The following is a 12373-nucleotide window of genomic DNA, read 5'->3' as shown; positions in this document are numbered from 1 at the left end:
GGGATGGTGGCAGGCAGATTGTTCCGGGATCAGCCAGGTGTGTGCACTTATACTTACAGAATTTCTGACTGCTGGATACACATAACAGAGGCATACATTTGTTCACTTACCCAAGTTCTGTTTGTGCATCCAGGCATCATAGGCATCCAGGGTACACAGGAACACCTGGCCATGTTAAGGGTTGCAAGTTAAGTCAAACGTAGGCAGATGTTGAAATTTTACAGACCATCAAAATTTTAGGGGGGGTGTCGTTTCATTTTGGGGAGCAGGTATGTCTGCCTAATGCACTTTTTAAAATAAAAAAGGAAAGCTTCCTTTTGTGTGAATTACTGGTGGCTCCCTACTGAACTTTCAGGAGAATGGAATTCCTGGGTAAACGGGAACGTTTTTAGTCATGAAAGTCAATAATGAGGGAGACAGACTTTCCACCTTAGGGAGGGCATTCCACAAATGGGAAACCAACACTAAAAAGGCCATGTCCTTGCTGACCACCAACTTTGGAAACCCCTTGTGGTGGCGTTACCAACAAGACCTCATCTGCTGTTTGTAGGGTTTGCAATGGTGAGAATCGGGAAGGCATCTTTACTTGCAACCCCAGCCTCTTAGGGATTTGTAAAGGTAAAGGTACCCCTGCCCGTACGGGCCAGTCTTGACAGACTCTGGGGTTGTGCGCCCATCTCACTTAAGAGGCCAGGGGCCAGCGCTGTCCGGAGACACTTCTGGGTCACGTGGCTAGCGTGACATCGCTGCTCTGGCCAGAGCCAGAGCCGCACACGGAAACGCCGTTTACCTTCCCGCTGGTAAGCGGTCCCTATTTATCTACTTGCACCCGGAGGTGCTTTCGAACTGCTAGGTTGGCAGGCGCTGGGACCGAGCAACGGGAGCGCACCCCGCCGCAGGGATTCGAACCGCCGACCTTTCGATCGGCAAGCCCTAGGCGCTGAGGCTTTAACCCACTGCTAGCACTAATACCAATTGAGCCCAGTAGCTCACTGACAGCTGGTGCAGTGCTTCCAGGACACATGGTCCATTGACCTGCCCCAGTTACTAGCTAGCAATCATGTTCTGCCCTAGCAGTGGCCTTTGGACCACCTTCAAGAGCAGCCCCACGTAGGAAGCATTACTGTAGTCCAGATGGTAGGTCACCTAGCATGGACAACTGAGACCAGGCTGTCCCAATCTAGGAATGGCTGCAGCTGGTGAATCAGCCTAACCTAGTGGTAAGTACAGGGTTGAACTCCCCCTTGCTCTTCCCTAATAGAGGTCATCAGGGCGACCAAGTTTAGTATGTGGCAAACACCCTTACAAATGGCATATTGCAATATTTCTCTCATTGCACTGTATAGTGGTTTCTGGTAAGCTTGTTCCACACTTCTAACCACTACCTGTTCTTTCTTTCTTTCTTTCTTTCTTTCTTTCTTTTAACTGAGTGTGCTAAGTCTTGAGCATGACAGTTACCTGGTTTTGGCATGCATTTCTAGTAGAAGCAATACGGCATTCATTGCCCAGGCAGTAAAACTTAAGCATACAGTATAATGTGGCGCTTGTCTATTTTTAGAGTGCTTGATACTGTACTTGCCCATAGGAATGGCTCCTTTTGGAGGAGATGGGGGCTGTCAGCAGGCATTGCTTCTGTTTCTCTCCTCCTCACCAGCTGACTTGGCACCCTAGAAATGGAGAGTGAGGAAGTGTTCCAAGGAAGAGGCGCCAAGTCCCATGGGTGTTCTCTGCTCCTGTCTAGACCAAGAGTGTAGTTACCCTAGTGTGGCATATTCATTTTCTTCATTATTCTGCCTTTCATCAGGTTGTTTTTTTTAAAAAAACCTATTATTATTGATTTATTGCATTTATATCCCACCTTTTTCTCCAAGGAGGGTACATGGCTCTCCTTCTTCTTATATAATCCCCACAACAGCCCTGTTGGGTAGGTTAGGCTGAGAGGTAGTGACTGGCCCAAGGTCAGTGAGCTTCGTGGTCTAGTAGGGATTCAATCCGAGGTGTTCTAAATAAAGCAGGTGGCCATTCCACTTCTGCTTAAAAACTTCCAATGAAGGAGAATCCACCACCTTCCATTCCACTGTAATGTGCAGCTGTAGTCAAGTCTTGATGTTCACAGGCTGATAATAGTGGCAAGACCATCTCTGACCAGGGGGGAGCTGCTGTTGGTGTGCTAGCTGGCGAAAAGCACTTTGTCCTGCGAATGTGCTGGCAGTGATTGTCACAGTTGCCTTTGGTGCGTGTGAATTTTCAGTGCACAAAACATCTTCGTCTGTACCAGTTCTTCTCCAAAGTGTGTGCTGGAGTACAACAAAGCACCTCAAAGTTGTATTTGAGGATTCAGAGCACTGCCTATAAAGAAGGCTGCTGCCTAAGTGTCTTTGCCCTAAGTGTACCACTTCCCACTGTTTGCCAGCTTTTAATTCCACAGAAATGTTTCCCATTGAGTGTTGGGGAGGGATAGTACCTCTGGTGGGGGACACATTGTGTGCTTGCAGAAGTACAAAAAAACCGCTAAAAAAACAAACCACTGGGGAATTTTTTTAAGGGGACAAAGCCCAAAACTGCACAACAAGGACTGAGCAAGAGATAGGCACACAAGCCAAGATGTATTAAGAACACCTGCTGTCTTGTCTTTGGCTTTTCCTATTCTTGGCTGGAGTTGGATTTAGGGCTGTGGTGACGCGGGTGGCACTGTGGGTTAAACCACAGAGCCTAGGACTTGCTGATCAGAAGGTCGGCGGTTCGAATCCCCGCGACGGGGTGAGCTCCCGTTGCTTGGTCCATGCTCCTGCCAACCTAGCAGTTTGAAAGCACATCAAAGTGCAAGTAGATAAATAGGTACCACTCTGGTGGGAAGGTAAACGGCGTTTCTGTGCGCTGCTCTGGTTTGCCAGAAGCGGCTTAGTCATGCTGGCCACAGGACCCGGAAGCTGTACGCCGGCTCCCTCAGCCAATAAAGCGAGATGGGCGCCGCAACCCCAGAGTCGGTCACAACTGGACCTAATGGTCAGGGGTCCCTTTACCTTTAACCAAGGTGGTGCCCTCCAGATGTTGCTGGGAACTCCAATTCCCATCAGCCTTGCCCAACATTGCCAGTAGCTAGGAATTATGGGTGCTGTAGTTCAGCAACATCTGTGGAGGGCATTAGGTTCACTATCCCTTATTTAGAATGTTGGCCTCCAGATTTAAGAGCAATCTTGATGGATCAGAGCAAAGGTCCATCATCTTTGGTATCCTATTTCCCATAGCAGTCAGGCGAATGCTTCCATCAGAGGCTGCAAGGAGGGCTCAGTGAGGTAATAGCCTTCATCAGCTCTTTGTCCCTAAACCTAGTATTCATATATGCTAATAGTGAACTCATTCCCAGAATGTGGGTTGTGGATGTTGTTAGACTCATTAGCCTGCCCTTCGCCGCAAGGTGCCAGGGTGGGGTCAACAATGCAAAATATAATATTAAAAGCAGCACACGAGGTATTAGCAGCTTGAGGGAACCCTAAGTTCCCACATTTCCATCTGCAGTTATAACAGAAAAAGTAAAAACAAATGATAATTTTAAAATCTGATATTAATTATAAAACTGCATTAATATAAGCATTCCAAATAGGTATCTAAATGGAATTGATAGTTGTAAGCTATGTGTTCAGACCTAGAAAGGACAGTGAGATTTTAAAATGGCTGGATGACTGATGGTGAACATTTGTCCTTACAGTACAAGTCTCTTGGTCACTATAACAGCTTGCAGAACCCACCTTTGCTGGTTATTTGTTAGTTCCTATGCCACAGAAGCATCGGTGAAAATCAAGGATTTCCCCAAGACAAAGTGAATATGAACAATATCTCTACAGCGCATGCCCAACACATAATATGCCTCAAAAAGGCATTTTCAGTGTTACATTGCCAACATCTATCTTTACTTACAAAATTCTTTTGGGAACCTTGTGTTTATGGCTCATGTCAAAGTGGGTGGTCAGGAATGCCTTTTACCACCTTAGGCTAGTCTTTCAGAAGATAGAACTACTGTGGTCACTCATGCTTCAGTAACAACCGGGTTGGGACTTCTGCTGCAGTGTGTTTCACATGTGGCTATCATTTGGAAACCTCCACTGGCCTAGTATGTGGCTGCCAGAGTGTTGGGCTGGGCAAAATGTACTGTGCATAAGAAGAATCTATTAGATTAGGCCATTGGCTCATCTTGTCCAGCATCCTGTTCTCACAGTGGCCAACCAGATGCCCTTGTGAGAAACTCTGTGGTTTCCAGCAACATTCAAAAGCATTTCTGCTTCTGTGGAGGCAGAGCATAACTCTGGTGGAAACACGGGTGTGACCTGTTCAGTTGCGGCGGCACTGTTGTGGAATGCCCTCCTGAAAGAAGCCTGTCTGGCCCTGTTGCTGGTGCTCTTCTGTAGCAGCACTGTTGAAAACTGAAGTTATTGTGTGTTTTTTTGTAAAGTCTTGGGTGGAAGCCTAGTTGGGTAATGAATTTTTGCCTCCCTACAGTTTGGGTTCTTTGCTGATTCTCATAATGTGTAGTTCAAGATGGCCCCTATAAGGAGTAGCAGTAAGTTGCAGAGAGCTCTCAGCATGTTCCTAGAACAACTACAGTGGTGCCTCGCAAGACGAAAAGAATCCGTTCCGCGATTCTCTTCGTATAGCGGTTTTTTCGTCTTGCGAAGCAAGCCCATTGACAGCTTAGCGGATTAGCGCTATTAGCGGTTTAGCGGCTTTTAGCGATCAGCTGTTAAGCGGCTTATCAGCGGATCAGCTGATAAGCAGCTTAGGGCTTAGGAAAAGGGGGGGGGAGGGGAAAAAACCCGCAGGAACTCACAAGACATTTTCGTCTTGCGAAGCAAGCCCATAGGGAAATTCGTTTTGCGAAGCACCTCCAAAACGGAAAACCCTTTCGTCTAGCGGGTTTTCTGTCTTGCGAGGCGTTCGTCTTGCGGGGCACCACTGTATTGCAAGATTCAGTAAGAAGCATAAGGAAGAACTTTCTGACAGTAAGAGTTGTTTGACAGTGGAACAGACTCCATCAGAAGATGGCAGACTTTCCTTCATGAGAGGTTTCTAAACAGAGTTTGGATAGCCATCTGCCAGGGATTCTTTAGCTGTGGTTCCTGTCTTGCAGGGGGTTGGACTAGATGACCCTTGGGATTCCTTCTAACCCTATAGTTCTATGATTCTATAAGCACAAGAGAATTCCTTGTCACCAATTGAAAAGTAGAGAGCACTTTTAAATTTGAATGTGGGTTCAAACCATGCCCCTACTGCAGACAGGCCAAGCCATTTTATGGCCCAGGGGCCCAGTCCATAGAATAGGATTACGCGCATGGGAGCTGACAGAAAGCACTGTCAATCTGAAAGACTGTTATGCTTGTGAGCACAACTAACCCACTAACCACAATAATGACTGGTAAATAAGTCCTAAAATTTCAGCACTGAAGCTTATACATTTGTCCCAAATTGGTAAGAAAAACTAAATCCTGAGGGAAGTGGGTGGTGTGGTGGTTTGAAACACTGAGTCAGGATTCAGAGAGCTGTAGTTACATCCATGTGGCCTTTGTACTTTGAGGTGGTCCCTGCTGCTTCCCTCCTGGGGGGGGTTGTCCAACTTTCAACTTGAGGATGCTAATTAAGTGAGGAGGCTGCAGCAAACTGCGCTTTAAAGCAGTGTCTGGGCATGCTGGAGAAATCGACCAATTCCGACCAGCATCGTTGGTGTGCCCACCCACTTGAATCAGGGTTCTGAAACAAGGAACAAGTTTTGAACTTGGAGTGGTCCTTTGCTTTATGGAGCTCTTAACGCATTCCAGCTTTACAGATGTTTGTGGCATCGCTAGGGCTTCCAGATCCCTTCCTAGCTAGCCCTGTACTACTCTTCCTAGCCATAAAGCAGCTAGCTGCGTGTGGTACCTCCAGCTTGTGCAATCAGCAGCACTCACCCAGGATGTGTGAAGCAGCTGCCTCCTAAGACAAATCTCCATTCTGTTATGCTATGGACCGTAGCATGTATTTTTTGTAAAGGAGAACCACTGTGTATGTGGACTAACCTTTCTGCTTGAATCATTTTGCAAGCATGGTACAATATCTGAGCAAGCAAGATGTGTTTAAGAAAAATAGTGTGGGAACATGGTTTTTTTTGAGGATGGAAGCTCTCACGGTTCTAGTTAATGGGGTTAAGCTCAAGTGCACCTCTGTGTGTGTTCAGTTGTACACATTCTCTCCAGGCTTTAAAGGGGTTTTCTGCGTGGTACATCCCAGGTTCCCCACCCTCGTTGCTCTTCTCTGTACCGTATGCCGTGTTGATGCTTGCCAAGCATGATTGACGACGGAACTGAACAATTTGCACTCGGTTTCCTAGTCAACGGGTTAGCGGAGTTCCTCTTGAAATGTTGGAAGAGGAAGCCAGATGTCTTGCTTTTTAAAAAGCAAGGCGTGCATGTGTGCGGAAATTAAGAATGGTCTGCTCAGTTAGGTCATGTGTGACAGACCCAGGGAGTCTTTTGGGGTCTTTGAGGTGTTCGCTGCATCTGATTTAGTGAGACTCCAGGTGCTTAAAAATGAATGAGGCCTTCCTCTGGAGCTCCCAGCAGTGTGACGTAGGGGTTAGAGTGTTGGACTAGGGCCAGGGTTCTAATCTTCACCTGGCCATGAAGGTCATGGGATGACCTCAAGCCATCCACTGCTTCTCAATCTAATCTACCTCACAGGATTGTTGTGGGGATTAAATGAGGAGAAAAGGGTGGGATATAATTGCAGTAAGGAAACAGCTGCATGGGAAGAGTGGCTAAGCCAATGCCAACTGCTGCAGTCACCCCCCAGTTGTGATAGTTGCTTGTTTTGAAAAGGAGGACTAGACAAATTCATAGTGCAAGGGAAGTCTGCTAATAGGGATTGGCTCTGATGGCAAAGTGGAACTTCCATGTTCAGAGGCAGGCAGAGTGCATTGTTCCTCAGGGGGGAGAGAGGGACACTACCTTGAGCCATTCTTCTCTTTTATGTGCATTATCATGCATATGTGCCTTGAGCTGAGGCCTGGCATTGCCAACAGACTCGGGCAGAGTCCAGGCTCACCTTAATACCTACTGCTCATAGATGTTTGATACTGGATTCAGAACCCGAGGGAGGCATTGCTGTTCTTGTTCCATGGCAAACATTCTAATCTGGCTCCCCAGCCCATAACTTCCTCATTACTGTTTAGAAACTGCCTGCAAGTAACTTTTTAAAACCGCGCTGTAAATGAAACCTCCCTGATATTTCTCTAGGGTATCTGCTATCCTTACCCCCGCCCTGCCCCGACCCCCAACTCTTTCCTTCTTACGCGGACTGTGTTACTGAGCTTGAAACTGATCTCCAGCTACCTGCCTTCCCCAGTTTTATTTTTTGCACACTGGTGCATACCAGAAATAGAAAAGTATCTGGAGGACCAATGTCTGTGGCTTTTTAGCTGGGCTCTCTTGCTGCGTCTCCGCGCTGCAGGCGTCGGAAATATAACCCTAGGCTTTGAGGGGGGAAGTCGAGAAAAGCCAAGACATAAATGGAACTGCGGGAGCCAATGCCAGGCCAGAGAGCGCTGGTGGCAGTAATAAGGTTTTGGCAGGGCCTGGAGCTGGTCTCTTAATGCAGTGCCAGGGTGCAGCTGACAATAAGAGGATGGGCATACATTAAGCCTGCTGGCAACTGATGCCTTGGCAGCTCTCCACACACTTCTCCTTCATTTACTGGCATACTGGAGGGAGTTGGCATTTTGGGGCACTTGTTTGGGCAATTTTGGCTCACATTAGGCTTGCGAGAGCTCTCACTTCCACCCCCTTCCAAATCTTCTGAACAATGGAGGCTGGTTCCCTACCATGTCAACCTCAGCCACTCCCCCCACCCCACCCGTGCACCTACCTTCCTTCTTTCTTACAGTCTTTCCCCATCTCTCATAATACCAGAACTCATGAACATCCAATGTACAGTGGTACCTCTGGATGCGAACGGGATCCGTCCGGGAGCCCCGTTCACATCCTTAAGCGAACACAACCCGCGTCTGTGCGGGTCGCAATTCGCTGCACATGCGCGTGACGTCATTTTGAGCGTCTGCGTGAGCAGCGAACCCAAGAAGTAATGCGTTCTGTTACTTCCGGGTCGCCGTGAAGTGCAACCCAAAAACGCTCAACCTGAAGCTACTTTAACCCGAGGTATGACTGTAGTTGAATGTTGGAGGATTCAGGGCAAACAAAAGGAATGACTTTGTCACACAGCACTAAAATTCATGGGAGAACAAGGCCATAGGTGCCTGCTAGCCATGTTGACTGTGCTCTGCCTCCACAGCTGGAGGCAGCATTGCTTCTGAATAAGATTTGATGGAAACTGCAGGATTGCTGTTGTGCTCAGGTCTTGCTTTGGGGCTTCCCATTGGGGCATCTGGTTGGCCACTGCAAGATCAGGATGTTTGACTAGAAAGGCCAGTAGCCTGATCCAGCATCCAGACTCTTCTACTGTAACACCAGGCCTTACTTCACAGGGCAGAAACAAGATCTCAGGTTCAGTGTTGGCTCCTTGGGTTCAAGGCTGTTGTGTTTTAGCACACTGTAAGTCTTGGGCCTCTCTGTTTGCTTTGGGAGGGTTGGGCCAGTTAGGATTTTGTGATAAACTTCTTGGCAACTTCCCAGAACAAGCTTTGTTTCAAGCTAGCATTGCCTTTAGTTCTACTCTTCCCTTGCCCCCCTCTGAGTTTTGTTTTGCTTGCCTGCCAACAGAAGATCGTATCAACGCCCCAGATGTAGATCTGTAAAATACCAGGTGGATGAGGGAAGAGGCACAGCAGCTGCTTCTAAAGTCCTTTTTAAAAAGAAGAGGGAGGGGGTCAATGTAGCTTGAGGACTGTATGTGGGATAGGTGCCAAATGAGGAGCCCAGAGGGGTCTGTTGCTACCCTGTGTTGAGAACAGAGCATGCTGGACCCATTCTCCTAGAGCTGGATTTAGAATAATGGGCTTTCTCTGTACTAGCATGGACTTTTTCCTCAACCAGAATAGCTTCCAACTTCCTTTCAGCGCAGGCTATCCAGTTTACACTGTGCTCTTCTTTTTTTGTGAGCAGATGGAAGTTTATAAATCTATTATTTTTATTTTAGAGCATTTCTATCCTGCTCTTCAGCCAAAAGGTCTTTCAGAGTGGCTTAGGTGCATTCAATTAAAACAGGACAGTCCCTCCATGCTGACAGTCTAAAAGGAACATGACACACAAGGGAAAAGGGACAGGGAGGTAAGAGGGGGGGAAATCAAACTCAGACCACCAATTCTTAAGCTGCTGTTCTTATAATGACGAGCTGGCACAGTTTGGGGGCAGGAGATGCCTGATGGAGCTGGGCTTTTGCCAAAGCTGATGGAACGAGCCCCTCTTCCATTCTGTCTGAGGCCTTCTGATGGAATGGCTGCCCTCAGATGACAGTTGAGGAAGAGGAGGCCTGATGGAGCTGGCCTGTCACACAGTTGGAGAAGTTCCTCTGTTGCTATGAACAGGGACCTGGTGACAACATGCAATAGTGTGTGTGCGCGCGCGCGCGTGTGCCACTTCTGATGTAGCAGCACAGAATGCACAGGAGGTGCCTCACAGCCCCTTGTTTGTGGTTTTAGATGTGTAGAGGTGTGAGGAGGAAAGGATTAGTGCAATGTCAGCTGCTTTTGTCACAGTGGCACAGAAGCCGGTCTTACCAGCCTTGCAGATAAACTTACACAGTTGTTATTAGTTCCAGGGTATGAGTGCAAGAGTTTGCTCGCCTCACATCCTGTTCTCACAGTGGCCCAAAAAGAAGCCAGCAAGCAGGTCCTGAATGCAACAACAGCACACTCTCCCTGCTTGTGGCCAATGGTATTGAATTGAATGGTGAAAACCTGATCCTCTCTCTGTGTGTGAACTCCCAAAGTGAGCTAGTATTCCTTTTAGCATTCCTTGTCCAAGTATAATCCCCAACTTTTTCTTTTTCTTTTGAAAAAAAGACTCAGTGTTTGGAAAACAAATTTATAGGGAGACTTCGTGAAGTTAATCCTGTTCTTGTAAACACATCCGCTCTGGCAGGTGGAAGCTCTGACAACAGAGCTTCCACCCTCGACAGCCATGGTGGTTAAAAGCTGTGAGTGGGAAGGGGAGACGAGGCTGTCTCTGCCACAGCAGGGCTGAACTGGCTAATGTCTGCTGAAGTCTCTGGGTGGCTGCCACTGCTACGCTTATGGCTAATATCGTAAATCTGTCCCAGGCTTTGTAAGAAAGCCAAGCCAACCAACCAGAGGGGATACAAACTTCCTCTGTCCTGAGACTTAGCAGAAGTGGTGGGGAGGCATCCATATTTTCATTTTAGCTGCAAATCAAAACAGTCTCTCGTTCAGCTCTCCTTTGCGTGGGGAGTAAATGCACAAATCTCTATATTGCAGGATTTTGCTGCAAAACGAAATGGATTGCCTTGAGCCCCAGGTCTTGTACCTCAGCTGATGCCTACCCAGAAATAACATGCTCGTGTGTAGGTGTTGTCAGTTTTCAGGCTTGCCATGGTGCGAAGCCAAACTTTAGGCTAGTGGTTCCCAAACTTTCTCAGGCCACTGCCCCCTTGGGTTCAGTGTCAGATATTTAAGCTAATTGCCAAATGGCACCTTAAGCTTAGGTTACGGTCACCAGCACAGTGTCTAGGCACCATTCCCCCCCCCCCATGGGTGATGATGATTTTTCATTTCTATACCACTTTTTATTATATTTGTTTTATAACACATTAAAACATCAAATAAAGCAATCCAGAATAAAGCAAATTCAAGCTTCAAGGAAAATATTTCAGATCCTTCTCTACGTGACATTTGGCTTTCCCCATATTTATTTACCTACTTGATTTATACAGCTGCCTTGTAGAAGAAGTAGTCTAGTGTAGTGGTTAGTGTGTCAAACTAGGACCCTGAAGATCAGTGCTCAAACCTCCACTCAGTCATGAAGCTCACTGGGTGACCTTGGGCCAGTCTCAGCCTAACCTACCTCATAGGGTCGTTGTAGGGTTTAACTTAGGAGGGGGTGAGTCATGTACTTCTTGTAGGAGAGGGTGGGATATAAATGCAATAAGTAAGCTGTTCTACTTACCTGCTTAAGAAAGCTGGAGGGGGTAGCCAGATGAAGATGTCAGTCGCCAACCCGGCATCCAGAGATCTCCACATGGTAGCAATTGAATCAGTGCCAATTGCAAAAAAGCACCTGGCACCTTGGGAATTTCTAACGCTGCTTGGGTTCCATAAACTCATTCCCAGCACCCGCTGCCATACACTACAAAAAACATTATTCAGTATATTGGTTTGCACAGTCCACTAAGGAACATAATTGACACAATAAAATTCAGAAGTGTATCAGTTAATTGCATGTTTATTCAAAGTCCAATTCAATAAAATGGGTGAACCTGATCTAGTAATACCAGTTTTTCAAGGTCATAAGCATTTCACTCCCCTTGCCTCTTAGTGCCCATCTGGGTAATCCCACTGCCCCCTGGTACTGCCCACTTTGGGAACCACTGGTATATATACCTTGCACATCCAGGTAGTGTCTTTTACATGCTGGTTACAGCCAGACCAGACTATATGCTTATTTTTAATGTTGGCTGCCTGTTAACTGTCACAGTAAGGGAAAGAAACTTGGTTTGAAAGCTGAGATTCTTAAGAAGGTGGATTTAAGGCTTCTGCAGAAATGTGGCATGCGCACACACCATGTGTCTTGTTGGGGCTTATTTCTATGCAGCATCCCAGCCTGCATGTTGATGCCATTTCCTTCCTCTCTATAGCGGCTGCTAAAATATCCTGGCTTCTGCAAAATGCAGTTGCTATGAATGCAAATTGCATGCAGTGGGGTTTCTTTTTTTTTTTTGTAGCATTCATTTGAAACACAGTATTTTAACTTGCTTTGCCTTGATTGAATGCTGTTACTGCAGCCAGTGGATCAAGCAGCTATTTCCCCCTCTGCTTCTTATCTTTCAAGTTCCTAGATTATTTGTCTCTTTCCCCCCTCCCCCCATCAAATTTCAGCTTCTCTATACATACATTCCAGGAACATACCATAGCTGCTTTAATAAAATGCTGATATTTTGCTGTGAAAGTTTCTGGCACTGTATTTTGGGGGGTGGCTTGTGGTGAAAAGGGGAACATGCAAGAGGGAGCATAAAACATAATTTTCAAGCTTCCTGCTTAATAAGCCAATTCGTTGAGTTCATGCTTGTCTACTGATGCCGTTCTGAACTGACTGGGCAGTGATAACCTTCTTTGGTCATGTTCCTTGCTTGGAATTCTACTCTGTCAGATATTTATCTGGACCATGGATAAAAGCAGTACCAAAATAAAGTATTTATCTTACTTTATTATTTTATTTAG

At 46.7% G+C, this 12373-nt stretch overlaps 1 protein-coding gene and 1 long non-coding RNA gene across 3 annotated transcripts in view; one reads left to right on the top strand and one right to left on the bottom strand.

The window, feature by feature from the left end:
- Positions 1-12373, top strand: part of CAPZB (capping actin protein of muscle Z-line subunit beta) — a 73835-nt gene that overhangs the window by 4106 nt on the left and 57356 nt on the right. The window lies entirely within an intron of this gene.
- Positions 149-11454, bottom strand: LOC307222293. The gene is made up of 3 exons (XR_013841729.1): positions 11103-11454; positions 1580-1667; positions 149-165 (listed from the first exon to the last, which is right to left on the bottom strand). It is a non-coding gene; the product is annotated as an uncharacterized lncRNA (long non-coding RNA).

Source organism: Podarcis cretensis (genome assembly GCF_951804945.1).
Source record: "Podarcis cretensis genome assembly, chromosome: 8".
Taxonomy (NCBI): Eukaryota; Metazoa; Chordata; class Lepidosauria; order Squamata; family Lacertidae; genus Podarcis; species Podarcis cretensis.
The sequence above is the reverse complement of the archived record's forward strand: the minus strand, read 5'-3'. Positions and strand labels throughout refer to the sequence as shown.